Source organism: Numida meleagris, chromosome 4 (genome assembly GCF_002078875.1).
Source record: "Numida meleagris isolate 19003 breed g44 Domestic line chromosome 4, NumMel1.0, whole genome shotgun sequence".
NCBI classification, from domain to species: domain Eukaryota; kingdom Metazoa; phylum Chordata; class Aves; order Galliformes; family Numididae; genus Numida; species Numida meleagris.
The window spans coordinates 17,103,497-17,122,970 of NC_034412.1; the positions used below are offsets into that span (position 1 = coordinate 17,103,497).

Genomic DNA, 19,474 nt, shown 5'->3' on the forward strand with positions numbered 1-19,474 from the left:
TGTTCGGTTCTCTCGTGGAAAACCAGTTCCCCATACACCAACATACACCATACAGTGTAATTATTTTCCATTCCAAGTATAAGAATTAACTTTTCATATTTATTCCCCATTAAATCTCCCGTATGTGCAGCTGAGACACTCAGTATTGACGTTTCCCATCTCACAGTGAAAAATTCACATATTCCTCGTGCTGTTGATGCTGAGTTTTGCTCAGGCCCTGCACTAGCCTGCACTGTGGTGGGGGAGGACCCGAGATGTGCCTCATGCAGCAGCATTGCCCGCTGCTGGCTGCCCCACGCTTCTGCTCCCCACACCTTCCACTGCTGAGCAAGCAGTAGCTGAGACATTAATGAGTTTATTCATATTCTGAGCCTTCTTTCTCTTCATCATCGCAGGTTGTGATGAAAAGAAGGCACAGAGGAGTTACCAAAGCTTTGCCAGCCTTGGTGTGAATACAGCAATCGGATGTAACAGCAGTTTCAAGGCTGCAGAGAGCCATCAGGGCTTCCCCTGTTTATCTACAAAATGAGGTTAATGCTGCTTCCCTCCCTCACTGTGGCTGGTGTTAAGGATAAGTCCATTAGGTCCATATATATTTAAGCAACAGCTATTGCAGAAACAGCTTGTGAGTAAAGTACCTTGCAGTATTTCACTCCTGGAGAGGCGAGGGGGCAGGGAGCGGAAGCATTAGGACCAGATCCCGCAACTGGATTTGTTGTGAAGCACAAGTCAGCTTATCAGGATCCCTATTTTAGTTTGCACTCCTCTGAAGTTTCTAATTTAAAGACTAATCCTAATTAGATACGCTGTATAGTTTGGTCAACTTAACTTAATGGTGTTAGTACTTCACATTCAGAACTTCATCTTTTCTGTTTAAATTATCTTTGTTAGGGTTCTTTGTGTTGGGGAGATATACAATGACGTTCTTGGCTTCCATGGGATGCTGTTTTGTTGTTGTTGTTTATTTTTATGCCATATGCCCAAACAAGCCATCTCTGTCTGTGTGCTGCGGGCTACACCTCTAACCACAGGTTCTAAGTCAGGTGCTTCAACCAAGCAAAAACTTTGGGAGCCTCGCCTGTCTCAGCCCTGTCAGAGTGCATGCACCAGGAGCTGGAGGCAAACTGTAGCACCGTGCTGCAGCTGAGCAAGTTCCCAGAACAAACAGAACAGGAGACACATCCATCACTGTAGCAGAACACACCAGTTCTAGCAGGAGAACAGTGATTACCATTACCAGAAAAAGCCAGTACCTTTTCTGCCCTCGTATCGACCAGATTAATTATTTGAGTTCTGCTTACTTTAAAAGGATACAAAACAATTGTTTTGGTCAAGGTGTACCTCACAGAGAATCAATTTAAAGTTCTATTCTTGCCACTTTTTGGAATTTGTACAATAAAATGTATTTAAAAAAAAATCACAAAATGGGAAAGCAGTTACTCAAAAAATGATTGTGCAACTGGAACAAATACAGTACAAAGTTTTCTACTGTACCAGTTTTCTGAAAGTTGGAATCGTATACATAGCTTCACATTATTCCAGGCACCACCAGTATGAAATAAGTCAGGCATATGTCTTCTGGAGCAATGATTATTACTAGCGACACAATGGCTTGTCTGTTTAAACATGAAACAAAAGATGGTAGTTGTAAGTGGCAACAGGACAAAATTCAAAGTGAAATACTTTGTTTTAATTTTAAGGTCCCTCTGCTTACTAAGGATCTATAGCACAAGGGCTCTAATAGCAGAATAAGTAAAGTATATTTCCTTGTGTGTACACAAAAAAAATGAGACAAAGAATAGATAATCACAGAAAACATTGAAATGGTTGTGGGCTTTTGTTCCAGCTCTGTTTTTTCTTTTGTATTCAATTGTAACTCTTGGAGTGTAGAGAGAACAATTCATTCATACATAAGTGAAATCTTTTATATAAGTCCATTTCACCATACAACACACCATGTCTCCCACTAGCATTGTGTGGGGCACTGTCCTGCTTTAAATTCTACCTGGCTCCTCCATTTAGTTTTGCAAGGCAATTGCCCACCTGTGTGAAAGAGGAGGGAGAGTAGCAGGCCTTCCTAGTAGGGTCCAGCTATAAGCAGCCAGGTTTGGGCTCTGCAGTTTTCTTTCAATAGCAGAACTAGTATTACTCAAAGTGCACTACTGATACTTAGTTTGCTACGGAATCTCTTCCTTGACTAGTATTTTTTTTTGCTCCAGTATCTTTCTGAGTTCCCAAAAGATTAATTGCTAGAGCTCAGCTTTTTCTTTTTTTTTTTTCTTCTTTACATTGAAAAAATGTAATTTAGGAAAACTTTTTGTGTGTGAAACAACAAAAACCTCCAACACTGCTTAATATTATCAGTACTCCACCCCTACACACACCCCACCCCCAAATACTGGACCTTTTCCCAGCATATTTACAAAATAAAAGTTAGAATTTGCTTAACAATAATATTTCAATCAGTTCTGGTGAAAAACAACATAATGACAGTGTCAACATTTTTGAGAAAAAAAATAACTTTTGAAAAATGTTTCTCCTCCTTCAATGAGGAGAAAAAAAAGTTACCTGTTTTAAGTTACAGCACAGCACTGATGGAACTTACATTGTTCAGGAGGAAAAAAAATCACTATTTTGCAGCTGGAGCCCACGTCTAATTCTTCATTCCTAAGTCTAATTACTCATCATTTACAGCACCACTAGGTTTCATTGATTCTTGCAGAGATCTGGAAAGGCATTTTGCTAATGAGCAAGAGGCATCACTGTTATTGTCATCACTGTACAGATGAAAGATGAGGGAAGAAATAAAACCACTTTCCTCATCACTAGTGACTACATGGGTAGGTTTTTCTTGAAGCATTATCAAGAGTAGGAACAAAGTATAACAAACAGAAAGCTAGCAATATCCATACAGTCTTGGAATCTCTGATTAAAAGGCCCTTGCAAAGATGAATGGCTGTCCTTGGCTAGAAAACCTGAAGAATTCTGGAGAACATTGTTTTTCATTCTGCCCACATCCTTAATTGTTTCTTGTTATTTTTTATTCAGGTTCTGTTGACAACTGCAGTGTAATTTTAAGGTTCAACACTCTTGAAAAGTGGCACATAAAGGAACATTGAATTGTTCTGATTTAGAATGACTGAAAAGATACAAATGGAAGGGGTGTGTCTCATCACTGTAACTATGTGTGCTGATCCCCAAGTCCGTTACATGAATTCAGAAGCAAAGACAGCCTTGAGAACTCCTAGGTCCAGGATCATGCACACTAAACGTGTGCATTGGCAGCTCATTTTCAGCAGTCATTGTCACAGAAGTCTGAAGAAAGCCTGAACTTCAATCCATAGGGCCAAAAAAGTTTTTAAAGCTTCCTGTGTAATTCGGATCATTAGTGTACAGTTTCACAACCTACCTAAGGTGATCTAAGGCCTTACAGAACCACCAAAAGGAACAGTAACACCACCTCTACTAAGTTAAAAAGTAGAGATTAAGCAACTGTGCTGTCAGCTGGACTAGGAAATTGATTTGACTGAAAAATCCCAAGGCAGCAGTTTTTGGTTGGATCATATCACAGCAGCAGAACCACTAAAGCCAAAAGAAAACAGGATGGAAGATCAGATTTTGGGTCAGAGCAGAGATTCCAGAACCTATTGATATCAGCCAGCAGTCCGTGGAATTATGGAGTCAGGCATTTAAAATGAAATTTGCCTGTCATTAAACTAACATAAGAACACTGGTAAGGGATGACAAACAGAAAAAGGCATATTTGTGATGTTGGATTTTCATGCCCTCTTCTGCACTGAAAAGGAGTTCCTCCATCAGGCTGGTGTTCACCATTCAAAACCATCCATTTAGATGCTAAAGACAGCTTTCACAAGGTCTCTGAGCTGATCTAACACTTTACTTTCATCAAGGGGGGCAGTGCTGGTCTTCAAGCCATCCCTGCCACTACCAGTACCTGTCTACCACATTCATGGTTACCTGGTGGTCTTGACCCTCCCATTTGCCCACAGCACTACTCGCTTGGCCCCTCAGTGAGACAGAAACCTTTCCAAGTTAGCTTCCACACATTAAGCAACAGAATCTGGTTTCTTCTAAGTACGATTCAGAGTAATTTCATAGCATGGACAGAGCAAACATGAAATAAATGGGAAAGATCTTTTTAAAGGCAACGAGACAGTAGAATAGCATTTTCAGAGTTTTTGTTACCTGAAGCATACAAATTTCTGGATTAGACATGGCCACAAGTCACATATCTTGAGATACCTGAATTGCTCCGCAAACGCCTGAACAACAGGGCTGTGACCTGGTGCTGTGCCTGCAGTACAGTGTGTAACCCAGTCCTGGGCTCCCCACAATGACTGATTGGTGCTTCTCCTATTGGTTTAAAAGTACACAGAGTTACTGACTTCCATCGTACTTATCATCTCCTTTTGAACTCCAGTAGAGTGAAATGTTATCAGCTTCTTACCAAAATGGAGCAAGAGACACACCTCCTTTTAATAATAGAATAAGGCTAAAGAGACAAGATCTAAGTGCTGGCTTCCCCTCTGGTAAGCATTTATGCAATTTTTATTAAATAGTCCTTACGTAAAACATTGGACTATGACTTGGCACAGGATTGGAACTGGGCTCTTTCTTTTTCCTGGATAAGCTTCCAGTAGTTGTGCCATGGGGTCATGCTGCAGCCCTTAGCTGCCAGGAACCTGGAGGTACACTTCTTCCATAATTTATTCCCATTTTTAAGAAACAGATTATAACATCAACTGATTATAACAGAATCCTTTGTAAGAAATTGGATGCTAAGTAGCAGACTGTTAGGATCTCTTCCAACACATATACAGCTCTTCTCATCATGGTCATAACTTAACCCAGACAATCAGGTATTCATTCCTTCTATTAAGGCTACTAATCACAGCTCAGTGATTTATAGTTGGTGAGGAAGGAAAAGCCAGATTTAAAATTATAAGGAGCCTATTTCCTCATATTTCTGAAGTGTCTCTTAATTAAAAACACTTCATTTTTAGATTGAGTTTCTCATTACCGTTCAACATCAATTAGTTTTCCAATGTTAGTTCACACGAGACATTTTGAACTCAATGCTGCTGCTACTGAAGTCATGCTGCTGCTACTGAAGTCAGTGGAAGCCTGTTTTTTTTTTTTTTTTTTTTCAGGAGAGTGTGCATACTAACTGTGTTTGCTTCAGAAAGAGAATCTGCTCTGAAGAGAAGCCTGGCATATCTCGCCACACTACTGGAAAACAAAGTAGGGATTTTAATAAGTGTTTCAGGCACTGCAGAAGTGCCTTGTAGACAAAACTTTTAGATACTTCAGTAAGCAAAATTTCACAGATTGTGTCTATAAATAAATCAGAAAATTCTGTTAAGCCGCAAATCAAAAGAGAAAGAGAAATGACAACTCACTTTGCACTCTTCCACTGATTCATACCACCAAGGACTGAGGGACTGACACAAATTCTATTATTCTATAAAATTCTTTTGATTTAAATAGTTTTGAGAATGTGCTCAAAAGAAGACAGTAACTGAAACATAAAGAGTGCAGAATTTTTCTGATCTTCGTGGATCATTTGATGCTTACCTGGTATGAGCTTTACTACTATCCTTTCCTCAGGGCAGCTCTAGGGAGACTTTCTTCATCTACCTGATTTCCTGGCTACATATTTTCTCAGAATATTACATAGTTGTAATATCTTTGTCACACTTGTGGACAATGGCCAGTGCATTCAAAATTATTAGGTGAATGGGGAGAGGCAACCAAGCAGGGAGAAACAAAGAAAGTGATCATGTGAGCGTTATTTACATAGAAAAAAACCCTAAAATATAAAACTTATTGCCATAATGAAACATTCTGTCCATTTCTAACATGTGATACTCTACTAGCTGTAGCAGAACTTTGGAATTCAATGCTTCTGTTGTGTAACCACACATCAAAAGAAATTAAACAAGCAGTCTAATTCAATCAAAAGGAAAAAGAAAAAAAGACAAACCACCAACCCCAAACCCTTTCAATCCTTAAAGGAGAAAGGTTAAAGGGTATAAAAGGAAAGCAGGAACAAGTAATCTTAAGTAATATTAGCTACTGTTGCTCAGTAGAGGAAAAGCTGTTTTTGTACTAAAACACTGTGTCACAGGAAAAGTGAAGAAATATATTTGAGAAAAAGGAGGTAGGTAGAACAAAAAAAAAAGAGTAAACGTAATTTTACCTTTCTAAAAAAGCAGAGCCATGACATATTCCTCCTGTAGGCAATTATAGAAATGGTGTAGGGCTCATCATTTCTTTGATATCTGGGTAGAAAACTGGGTAAGCATTGGGGTATTTTTTCTAGTGGGTCTGAAAAATATATCCAACTGCCTTTCTGCCTTTTTATCCGTCTGGGTAATTTACAATGATTATGTTGTGTTGCCAGCCCTGCTCTTTCATGGTGCATTACTAGCCAGCTATTGTTGCTAATAACATTGGTAGCATTTGCTGGCTTCATTAGACACTGCAGAAAGCAGTGCTAGTTAGGGAGGCTGATGCCTCTTGTGTAGGAATAGCACTCTTACTCGGAGTAAGTCTGCATTATAGTGTCAACCTGTGAAGGCATATTCAATCCAGCATTAAAGTAGAGGAAACTATCAGTTGCTACAGAGCTCAGCATGCATACAAAGCCCACCCAAGCAGCACAATCAGTGCTCATTTAGCCCACTCTGCTAAAGCTGCTGTGAGAGCATTCCTTCAGCTGGTTAGCTCAAAGCAGGTTTGGAAAGGCCAGCTTGTACCTCCAAGACACTTCTTGCAGGTGCTGCCATCTAGAGTGGTGGTGCCTAGTGAGTTGGCTAAAGCGTTTCCTTATATGTTCTCCTTCTCATGTGTCTAGTTGAAAAACAGTAATTTCCCTCTGCCTATTTTTTTTTATCTTCGTTTTGTTATGTTTCACTGGGATTCACTAGCATGAGTTAGTTACTTAGATGAGGAAAAGAATAATAATAAAAGCAACATGTTTTGACTGAATTAAAGAGCTTGTATTTGAACACCAGGCTCTCATGTACTTCAGCTGTTAATCAAATTTAGTTGCTAAGTTTGTCATCTCTGCTCATCCAACCGGAATTATTCGAAGGCAAGTGCACCCCTCTTCTTGCAGTGCGGATGGCAAATTTTAATTTTGTCAGATCTTTTTTTCCTTTTCCCATGAATCATATATTATAAGTTACCTATTATTGGATTAATTTAAAAACTAAGTCATCAGTTCTGACTTGCGGAATCAAACTCCGTAACCCGAGATTAGGTTATAAAGCAGGTATGTTTATTATGGTGCTGCGCCCACACCGGATGCGAGGGGGTCACCGCCCTACCAAACTCGCATACCCCTAGACAAAAGTGTTAGACATTTAAAAGCCAAACGTATACATATTCATTGATCCCTGTTACATATTCATTACTTTTCCGGAAAATCATTTGCATGTTGTCCCTCCCCTTTGCACATGCGTTGTAGCTCCTTCTGGTGGTCGTTGGATGAAGGCTCGATGTCTTCCTCCCCACTCGGTGGTTGCTCTTGGATGAAGTCAGGAGTCTTCATCTTGACCTTTGTCCCAGTTTGGGGAGGCTCTCCTATCTTGCATGCCTTTGTAGTTTCTTATCATTCCCCCTTTCACTGTTTTCCTGTTTGTTCTTCTCTTACTGACTTGCAACAATCTGATAATGGAGAGCTAAACTAAACAATGTCTGGCAGTGAAGACCCAGCTCAAGGCCCCTGACTCCCTAATTCATCTGGCAGTGAAGATAAGCTAAGCAATTTAGTGGACAGTTAAACTAAGACCCAACTCAAGGCCCCTAACTCCCTAATTCAGTTCCTTCTTACCTGCAAGTTAAAATTTACAAATCAACCAGGCCAATTTAAGCCTACTACCTCTAGAATTAAGAAGACGGGTCTCAATACCAGCAGAACTTGAGGTATCTGATCAGATATGCATTCTACTCTTCAAGGCACTCAGACAGCAAACCAAAAAAACCAGCAAGTTTTTGAAATGGCAGATTTTATACTTCACTGTAGCCTAATAGCCAATGAATCAGCTTCTTTTTTGTTCGTACACTGACTCCATCTATTGACACAATATCTATTTTCAAGTTCTAAAATGCAATTAAAGCACGTTTGTGCCACCATTTAGAAGACTTTTCCACTCTTCACACTTGATCATTAGAGCACAGATCAGTGCTCAGGCCTAGAGATATGGCACTCCACAGAATGTCATGAAATTGTTACAGGTAACTGTGACTCAAACTTTGAGATTCACATTGAGTTAAAGCGAATGTCAATTACAGAATGCAAATGTATATAAACAATGTTTTTCCCCAGCCACGTGGTGGATTACAGTAAATAAATTGTATACGGAGATCATTAATGCAGTATATTTGAAAACTGCACTATGCCCATCTAGTCACAGTCTTTACTGGTGAAGTGAAAACACTCAGTAAAGTAATTATGCACGTAATTATGTAAAATCAGTTCACTACAATAAAATTGAAACAAACAGCAGGAGACCTTGTAGGAGGACTAGTATATTGCACATTCAGAAGATTTTCCTGCTATTTGCATGTTGTAGTGGCTAAATATGAGTCAAAGCCTCAGTTACACACACATATATATTTATATTTACATATATGTATATAAAACCAAGATTTGCTGTTGTTATTGGCATTGGCGGAGTTGAGATTTTATAACACCAAAAATATGTCACAAATAATATTCAATTTTTGAAAGTTTACCCAGACATGTTATAATTTCTATTATCTACTTTCTCTAAAAGAGCTCAGTGAAGTGATGGTTGATATAACGCAAGGTGGGAAAACAAAGATGTAGCGTGGGTTCATTTCTTACTTCCTCGATAAGAAAGCTCAGTTTGGAAGTTGATCACTCTTCAGTGTGAAGACACAACCAAGCCTTGATGCCTTGGTCAAGGTAGACCAAAGTCTCCTTATTTACAGAACTCTGTTCTCAAGAAGAGACATAACATCGCTATTATCCCACAACAAAAAAACGATGATCTCTCTTCAACACACCAGTATTTTGTAGTTTTAAAGCTTTTGTTTGTTTGTTTTAAAACCATGCCATAGTTCTGCTCATTTGTTAGTATTGCTATTATTATTGTTAGCATTAACACCTTAGTATCTGCTGCTAGAGGTGATTCCATTGTGGGGGCTGGGACACCAAAGGGGAATTATGGAAGGACAGTTGGCTCTATTAATATGTCAAACATAGTCCTGCAGCAGGGCAGGTGGCGTGCGAGAACACCGTGGAGCTGCCTGAAGAACTCTTTGTTCTCCCTTCAGATCTAGTTTACTGACTGTGGTGAAACCACTCATTAAAAGGGAAGGTAGGGAATGTTCTTAAATGAGTCATGTTTGTTCTATGATTGTCAGACTGCATCCGTAACTGGTTCAGTAGCTCTATTCAACTGGTGAGCTCGTTCCCATTACAGCACACACAGGGAGCCTTTATACAGACAGCTGTGGGCAACGTGCTTCATATTGTCTCCATGTAGGGAGTAACAGGTACTTCTTCACGTTGATGTGCTTGCAAGAGGGTACAGGAAAGACCTAATACACATGCGAAATTCAGAGCCTTCCGTTCTAAGGTGCATTTAAATTATATACTTAAAAAAAAAAGATTTAAGGGTTTATTGAGGACAAATGAGGCAACATAATCAGAGTCACCCTGAGCAATGCTAAACTAGAAAATGCTGGAGGCAAACCTGGGGGCACTGAGCGAATACAAAGACTTTGATGATTTAGTCAACAAGTACCACCATTATGGCCAGACCCCAACCTTCTCAATGATTTTTTTTTAATGGAGAAAGCAGGGAACTTAAGTGAAATTACTTGTGGCATAATAGCCCAGACAAGAGGGAGAGCAATGTTTCATACAGCATCACAAAACAGAGAACAGGTCACTGTGGGGTAGTGCAGAGAGAGTGAATGAGACAACACCAAAAACCATACTCCCCAAAACGCTGTAAGTTTGAGACCACTTGAGAAATCTGAAGTCTGTCTGAATTAACTAACGTACAGGGGAAGAACAAGCTGAAAAGTGTTAAAATCAATACCAGTTACAGCAGAATGGTTAACCTGAGGGGCAGATAGTGCAGATTAGTTCTGTGCAGATAAATTGCAACTGAATTTGTTTTGAATTTGCGATTAAGTCTGACACTGTTAGTCTATCTTGGCATAATTGTGAAATAAATTCCCTAGAACAAGAAGCGATGAGCGGCAGTGCCCATGCTGTGGCAGCGCAAAGCCGCTTGCTTAGGCCGCTCCCGCTGCCGGGAATCCCCCGCGGCGCGCAGCAGGGGGAGCCCCGCGCAGGCTCATTGCGGGCCGCAGCCCTGCTGCGGCGCGGAGAGGGCTGATAGGTGGTTGTTTTTTCCTTCATTGTAGGAATTCAAAAGCATGATATTTTTTTTAATTTATTTTTTAAAAGAAAACAAATTTTAAAAGGCAATCTTCTTTCTGACATTGCATTGTGATGTGCCTGATCTTGCCAGCACATTAAGAAAGGGAAGAGTTCTGAAAGCTCCCACGGATTCTCTCAGGTCTCACAGAGAAAACAATCAGGAATAGAAACTGCCACTTAAGATATTCTGAGGCTTGACTTCTCCCTCTTGCCTAGGTCAAACAAGAGCAGATAGGTTAAGGTTTGTATTTGAAAGGCTCGCTTTATGATAACGTAACTTTTTGCACTCCTAGTTTCAGGAACATATGGTGTAATTGTGATGTGTTGTACAGCCATACTAGGCTGAAGAAGAAGAGTTCATGCTGCTCTTAATCGTGTATTAATGATCTAACTGTGAAAAGATTATTTTGTGGTAAATTCCAGACACTGGGATGTCTGTAAAACAATGGCGTCTTAGCGTCATCAGAAAACGCTTCAGTATCCTACACAAGAGCTGATAAATTTATATACAGCGAAGGGCGGCTCCTAACGGGCACAGCACCACAGAAATGCAGCAATGCTACTTAAACAGAGCCAGCTTGGTTTTCTTACTCCATAGGGCTTTAAGTTCTAGGCTTAGCTGCAGATCAACATATTGCTTGAGCACATTGTTTTTGCCTGTATCTCCCCAGTAATGCCATTTCTAATTCTCAGAAAAGGCTGCTACTGTATTTCTTCCATCTAGCTGATAAACCTAGGCATCTCATTTATAACTGGCATTAGTGTTCAAAGTGGTTACATGTCTGAGTGGTCAAGAAATGCCTGTGCAGGAAGTAAGTAAGTTTTTGCTTTTTGTATATGAATACCTGGGATGGGGGAATTACTCAGGCCTTATACTCCTGAGTGAAACAGAAAACCCTAAAACTTATGCTGATAGAGGCAGGAGGATTTAGATTAAATTCGTCCTTAAAGGTACTGCTTACAGTGGTTTCACTAATGATAAATTTTTGTATTGCCCAAAACTACAGAAGTAAGAGAAAGAGAATAAGTGAAACAATGGATATAGTATCAGGATGACTGCCATGGAAGCAGAGGTGATATTGACAGCGTTAAATACAGTTGTAAGTAATACTAACATACCTGTAGGATTTTTCAGTTTACTTTAAAAGAGGCAATGGAATCTTTGTGCTAACACATAAAGCATTTAGTGAGCCCTCACTTGTGGGAGATCTGGGTGACATTTGTGTGCGATCCGCAAAGAGGTGGAGGGGACGACGACTTTGACATGGTTCAGAGATTGCATTCGGCTCTCGCCTGCCCCGTGATTTACGAACCTAATAGGTGCCCCAAATGGGAGGGTATAAGCTTTCAAATAGTAAAAGAGCTCCGGAAAGCGGTCTTTGAATTCGGGCTCAGCTCCCCCTATACCAGTAATCTGTTGGGCTCTGTTATGAAAAGTTACACTCTTTGTCCTCGTGATTGCAAGACTTTGGCACAATTGATTTTTGACAAGTACTCAGTACGTGATGTGGATGGGCTTTTGGAGAGAATCTGCACAACAAAAGGCGATAGAGAATACGCTCACCAACGCCACAGGCCAACACACCACCCCCCTAGTACAGGATCGGTAGGAACCGGGGGTGTCAGCAGCAAAAGCCGAGTCACTTGTACAGAGAAGGCTTACGGAGGCAGCCGGGCTGTGGATCCACTTGGTGCAATTATACTGCAGGCAGTAACCAGCGTCAAGCAATGCGACAGCTACCTCAGGGAATCTTACACCCAGGCAACTTGTGCTTTTCCCTTAGCGGCTCAGTAGCAGAAGATGTTAAATTTGTTGTGATTTGCTTTATGACTGTTTAAACAAATGGTGATAGTAAAATTATCCTTCCCAGATAACTTCATAGGGTAGCTTGCTAAATGTTTTCAGTTTACTGAGGTTGCTGTTTGTGTTAATATTATTTCTCAACATAAGCAACGTGCGTGCCATCACTGATAACATTTTCTAGAGAAAACATAGATAGGTTTTAGATAACAGTGAATGTGTCTTCAGGTTTTTGCATGCTTTTTGGTATGTATTCCTTGTATTATATTAATAAGGCGATCAACCAAGCGCTTGTTGTTCAAACTAATAAAGAAGGAGGAGATGTGGGAAAACAGACTAACCCCATACTTTGACTAACAAAAGACCTTAGGACATGTGACCAAGGGGTTGTTACATGGGTATAAAAGGTTGTAAGCACGTACAACAGAGGGTCGTGGTCCTGCGCTAGCAACCGAGTCCGTGCCTCAATTGCCACACTCAACTTGGATGAGAACACTTACTGCTGCCCTGGTCATAAGTAGTGGAATTGGCAGATGTGCAGAAATGGACTGCTAGGATGACAAAGGAGGACATGAACTATAGAATCATAGAATAATTAAGGCTGGAAAAAACCTACAAGAGCTTCAAGTCAGCCCGTCCTCACCAAACCCACTAAGCCATATACCTAAGTGCCACGCCTACATATTTCTTGAAAATCTCTGGCCAGCTATGCTGGCTGTCTTGGATCACCTCCTCATCTCAGTTGTGCCTTAACATCTCTTCCAGGATCCACTCCATGTTCTTCCCAGGCACAGATGGGAGGCTCACTAGCCTGTAGTCTCCCAAGTTTTCCTTCCTCCCTTTCTTGAATATGGGAGTGATATTTCCCTTTTTCCAGTCACCAGAGACTTCACCTGACAGACATGATTTTTCAAATGTGATGGAGAGCGGCTCAACAACCACATCAACCAGTTTCTTCAGAACCCTGGGATGTGTGCCATCAGGCCCCATAGACATGTATGCATTCAGCCTCATGAGGTGGTCTTAGACTTGCTCTGCTCTTACACTGGGAGGGATTTTGCTCCTCTGACCCTCACCTAGAAATTCAGGGACATGAGAGTCATGAGAAACTTGACTGGCCATGAAGACCAAGGCAAAGAACTTGTTATGTACCTCAGCCTTATCCATATCAGAGGAGGCCAGCTCTCTCTTTTCATTTATTAGAGGGGATACACTCTCCTTTGCTTGTCTCTTCTTCCCAATGCATGTAAAGAAATCCTTCTTGTTTTTCACATCTCTCACCAAGTTAAATTCTGCCTGTGCATTGGCTTTCTTGACTCCATCCTTGCATATCCGGGCATCCTTTCCACGCTCCTGGTGAAGCCAGACTGTGGAGTAGGTGTTTTTTGAGGCTTACCCACAGTATGCAAGTAACTATGTATTGTACATCATCTAGTAAAAAGAACAACCTAGATAAGCACTAGAAATTTAATTCCCAAATCCACTGACTCCATGCAACAGAAAAAAGCTGTAATATGGCCAACAGAAAGTAGAAAAGCCAGGCTTACCTGCATTTATTAAGCAGTTCAGCTGATGGCTGCTAAATTATAATTAGACTGTTCAGATGCTGAGGGAGAAAGAAAGGGTGTTATTTCTGCAGAGTCATTCTAGTTGTTTTAAAACAGTAATAACTGAGTGCCATTGATACCAGGAAATTCCCATCGTAAAATGTGTTAATGTTTGCAGGTGTAAGAGCTTCTCATAATCACTGCCCAAATCACAGGTGCCATTACAAGGTTACATTCTCCTAGATTTGAAAGATCTCAGAAAGCAAAAAAAGCTTTATTTTTTTTGTCACAGTTATCATCACTGCCTATCTTATGTTTCATATAGAGCTTGAATAATCTCAAGATTAGAGATTTTTCTATCCTCAGATTGCAGTTCTAACCTTTTTTTTTATATATATTTTTCCCTAAATCATGAGACTTGAAATCTTTGAAATTTTAAATATGTCAGGAGCACTTAAAAGCATCTTGTTCGTTCACTTACCTCCATGTAGTTCAGCTCAGAAAGCTAAGTATATACGGCCACTTCAAGGTTTGTTTTGTCTTTGAACTACATTCCAAAACATAAACAAGTCCCAGAGCTGTTCACCCCGTTAACTTAGTAACTCCTGAAAAACAGCCCTTTTTTCTCCCTGAACTTCCATGAATTATGCAAAACTGCTATTCAGACAGCATGCAAAAATACATTTGATTTTTCATATAAACTTACTAGTCCTGCTATCTTCCCCTTAATCTCTCCACTACATATAATTTCATTTTTACTTGATTTCATCACTTATTAGAGTTCCCTGTAAGCTAGAAAGTGGGAAATGGAACCATTGTCTTTCAGCAAAACTGAGCTAACTACCTAACCTGACTGTAAGAGAACTGAGTATTTCTTCATTATTAGTGTAAGCCTTATTTTGGCTTTGATCAGTTTCCTGTGTTCTTCAATGTCACATTTACATGCACCACACAACATAATTCACTGTATTCAGTCCTTATATGCTACTTCACGTAGATGAGAATATGCATTGTATGAAAGAAATCAATAATTACTTTTTCCTAGCTTCTTATGGAGTCATAGTGCCCCCAGTTTATTGCCAGGTGTGCTACGAGTTACCAAGGAAAAAGCTGTTGCTTTACTAAAACAGCACTGTCACGTTTTGGTATAGCCTGTTCTGGTGTGTCTAGGTGGGGAGATGACCGTACCCTTCACATGCATTGAGATGATTTGCAGGCAGTTTAAAACTATTGAATGATATCTCATATGCACGAAGGCATAGAGCTATCTAGAATTATCTACCTATCTGTGATGCTTATATATTTAAACATATAGGTGTGGTCACTAGGAGGGGACAAAAGCAGCTTCCAACTCTTGTCCCTTCTAAGAGCTTAATTACTCATTAGTGATAAGGATGGTAATGGTTAGTGCCCCATTAAGCCATCACACCAGTTGCAAGCATCAGCTGTTTCAGGTTAAGGTAGAAGACAATCCTGAGAGTCTGTATCCCACTCACAAAAAAAAAAAAAAAAAAAAAAAAAAAAAAAAAAAGGAAAAAAACCCTTCTTTCTCCACACACAATTCCTGAACTAGCAAAACTCTGTGGCAGTGAGTTCCCTTAGTTAACTGGGCTTTATTAACAGGAGAATATATTTCTCTATGGGGAAATGTAAGAATAAGGTCAAATGTAATAAATGCATTTTCTCGTGTGCTTCTCTTTAATGACAATTCTTTAATGATTATACTACTGTCTCCACTGCTTCCCTTCTCCTTTTTTTTTTGTACATGGAGTTCATTGCTGTTTTACAACAGAAGTTTTTTTTTACTTTTCTGTTAGAGTGAATATATAAGAATATGTAAATTAATATATAAATTATACATATATAAAAATTCAGAGTGAATTAGAAAATCTTAATTTCTGGAAGTACACATAACACAAAGAGGGAATGAAAGCTGAAACTGTTTAACTCTGCTTAACTGTGTGTATTCAGAATAGAAACAAAACAAAAAGCATCTACTTAAAACGAGATTTATTGGCACAAACATACATGTTACAAATGTATACAGTATTCTTGGAAAATATGTTCACCACTTCAAAAAAAAAAATCACCATCCACAGGAAGATACAGTAATATCAAACTTCATAAGTTGTCACAATTTTAGCATCAAAATGTATGTGGAATTTCTTCATTTATGAACTAACTTCCACTGACCTCCAGGTAAAGCACTTCAAGAAATTTCCTGGTCTCCACAACATTTTTTTCCTTCGCAGGGAGCCCTAATAAGATGCAAATAGTATGTTTTCTATAAAGGCATAAATCACAGTTTCTTGCCCAGTACAGTTGAGTCTACAAGGTCAGAGATGCTGTTCTCAGCAAAGACTTTCAGATCCTTTTTGAACTCATTACTACTTAGCTTAACACTACTGTATGGCCTTTAAAAGGATGCAATTAAAGGTTTGGTCTGGGGTTTAGCTTTTGAAATGTCAAATGAAAACAAATTACTGATTATTCCTATTGGAGGAAAGAAATCTTGAGGAATTAAAAGGAAGGAGATAGAAGAAAGGTTTTTGTTTTGCACTGCCATTCCAGGTCGCATTGAACAGGGACTGGCATTGTTAAAGTGAACTTGGGAGGAAAACTAGACAGTCAGTAAATCCTCTTCTTTCTTTCCTGCCACTATAGTAACTTAGTAACCAGTCACTGTTTTGTCACTGACCTCAAACAGTGCAGAATCAGACTACCAGATACTTTGAATCTGACTGAATGCGAATGATAGCCACAGCTTCAGCATCAGATGGGTGGGCTTCATGCATGCAGAAGGGAAATAATACACTGACATCCTCAGCATCATCAAACCTGACACAGTTCAGTGTAAAAGAGGAAGAAAGCATCATTCTTGTGCCAGTGAAAACTCTGAAAAATGGGAGTTGTGCTTACTCCCACAGGATCCAAGTTTGACTCTTATCAGAAGGTTGCATTAAAAAAAGCAAAAACAGAGAATCATAGAAACACTAGACTTAGAAAGGACTTCTGAAGGCCATCTAGTCCAACTCCCCTGCAATGAACAGGGACACCACAGCTAGATCAGGTTGCCCAGGGCTTTATCCAGCCTTGCCTTGACAGTCTCCGGGAACAGAACATCAACCACATCACTACGCAACTTGTTCCAGCACCATAAATCACAAAGAATCATAAAATCTCCTGAGCTTGAAGGGGACCCAAGAGGATCATCAAATCCAAATCTTGCTTCCACACAGGACCACCTAAACCCTATGTCTGAGAGCAGTGTTCAAATGCTCCTTGAGTTCTGGCAGCTCGGGGCTATGCCCACTGCCCTGGCAGCCTGTTCTACGCCCACGACCCTCTGGAGCAGAACCTCTCCCTGACCTCCATCTGCCCCTCCCCTGACACTGCTCCATGCCATTCCCTCTGGCCCTGTAGCTGTCACATAGAGCAGAGCTCAGCGCTGTCCATCCGCTCCCTGTGAGAAGCTGCAGCTGCCATGAGGCCTCTGCTCAGCTCCTGTGCTCTGAGCCGAACAAACCAAGGGATCTCAACCGCTCCTCATACATCTTGCATTCTAGATCCTTCACCATCTTTGTAGCCCTCCTTCGGATGCTCTCTAATAGTTTCTTGTCCCTCCTGTATCATGGTGCCCAAAACTTAGAAAGGTGGCCACTCTTGGTGGGGCAGAGAATACATATATATATATATCTACTGGCAGAATTCACTGTAGAATCACCATCCTTGGAAACTTTCAAAACTCAGCATGACAAACCCTGAGCAATTTGGTGTAACCTCACAGTTGGCCCGACTTTGATTGGAATACGTAAACACCAGAAGACCATTCCAACCTAATCTTCTATCATTCAAAGGAAAGGCTTTTCCTCTCCTGAATTAGAACATGGCATGGATTCCTCATCAGGACTGGATTTAGTAAGGACAAATGAGGCTTTTAATTGTCTCTCCCCATTAGCATTGTCTGATGCAGTATGCCCTCGATCTCACATGGTGGTAAAAGATACACAGCTATGCACTTCTTCCATTTCCTTCACTTCTATCTCAAAGCTACCAGAGAGTAGAAATTCTCTATATGCTTAAGCATGTGCTGAAGTAGCTTTCAAAACAGGGCATGCTTTGTTCTTCACTCCAGGCCAGAATGTGAAATACTCAACCATTTGTTCATTTCAAGTCTACATTGCTGAACTGCATACATAGCACTTTCAGAGGCTGCTTTTCAGCATTAAAATTCAAACATAAGTCATTAAGAAAATACTAATTAGCTGGCTACAAACTCTCATTTCCTGCAATGGCTAAAACAAATTTACAATAAGAGTTAGTATATGGACACTATGAGAACTTTTTATATTGCAAACCTAAGTAAAGGTTGCTCACAGTAAATATGGTTGTGTTTTACCTCTTTCATACTTGGGAAAAGAATATATCACTCAAATGGCAAATGTTTGTCTACGTATACATGCGCTTTTGGAGCGGGGGAGGAAAAAATAGTTGTCAAAAATTTAATCTCTACAACAGTTGATGTTTCCCCCTCAAAATATATTTTTTGCAACAGACAAAGGAAGCTTTCAGCCCCTGCTGTTGAGTAGGAGGTAATAATTTCTAATCTTTCAGTGGTGCTGATAAACATAATGTCACTAATATTTTACAATGCAGTTGAGGAGGGAGGAGTTTTCTTTTACAAAATAAAGTAATGATGTATTTCATGACAAATAGTTGACTACCAGTAACATTTCATTGTGCAGGCCTGTGCATGTGTCTTAGTTACATTAGCATTTCATCTTATATCCAAGTTGGGAAAAAAGCATATGGAAAATATATTGAACTTAGCATTTCCAATGAAAAAAAGTATTCTGTCATTAATAAATGGGCTTTGGAAGCTAACTATTTATCTAATTTGTATAGCTGCTAATAACTTAAATTATAGACAAAGAATACTCAGAGACAAACTATAGCCATCGCCTTTATGATAAAGTTCTACTTTTATTCTGAGTCTGTTTTCCTTTTAAGTTTCATGAAAGGCTGAACTTGCAGTATTTAGTACACCGTAGCTTGCTAGTGGCATGGTGGCCACACTGACCACTACATTTTCAGGTCCAACCAACATGAGCATGACTAATAGAGAACCTGTTGCAACCTCTCAGGTAAATTCTATAAATATTAATAGTTGAACTTCCAACTGTGTGTTGTGCTTCTATGAATTCATGGCTTTATTGTATGTATCATCTCAAACCTTACAAAGGAAACAACAGCAGCTATGGCTGACAGTTGGAATTGATAATCTTTCCAGGTCTTTTCCAACCTTAACAATTCCATGCTTCCATGGTAATTTAGTCTTACTTTAAATAAGTCTGCAGCTTATCAGGGGGAGAAACTAATTCCTAAGGATACATTAACATACTGAAGGCTCTTAATTCTTTTAAACTCTTCTCTTTCCAAAAGCTCGAACCACTGAATTAGGGAGTTAGGGGCCCTGAGTTGGGTCTTAATTTAACTGTCCACTAAATTACTTAGCTTATCTTCACTGCCAGATGAATTAGGGAGTCAGGGGCCTTGAGCAGGGTCTTCACTGCCAGACATTGTTTAGTTTAGCTCTCCATTATCAGATTGTTGCAAGTCAGTAAGAGAAGAACAAATGGTAAAACAGTGAAAGGGGAACGATAAGAAACTACAAAGACA

General features: G+C 39.9%; 2 long non-coding RNA genes across 4 annotated transcripts in view; one reads left to right on the plus strand and one right to left on the minus strand.

Moving 5' to 3' along the window:
* Positions 1 to 19,474, plus strand: part of LOC110397257 — a 78,830-nt gene that overhangs the window by 420 nt on the left and 58,936 nt on the right. For both annotated transcript variants that reach the window (XR_002437647.1, XR_002437648.1), the window contains exon 2: positions 396 to 530. This is a non-coding gene — a long non-coding RNA (uncharacterized LOC110397257). The remainder of the gene's footprint in view (positions 1 to 395; positions 531 to 19,474) is intronic.
* LOC110397259 lies at positions 4 to 19,244 on the minus strand. 2 transcript variants are annotated; one of them, XR_002437651.1, is made up of 3 exons: positions 6,221 to 19,244; positions 4,264 to 4,374; positions 4 to 1,616 (listed from the first exon to the last, which is right to left on the minus strand). It is a non-coding gene; the product is annotated as an uncharacterized LOC110397259 (long non-coding RNA). The 2 variants fall into 2 exon arrangements; XR_002437650.1 differs by having other exon boundaries at positions 4,207 to 4,374.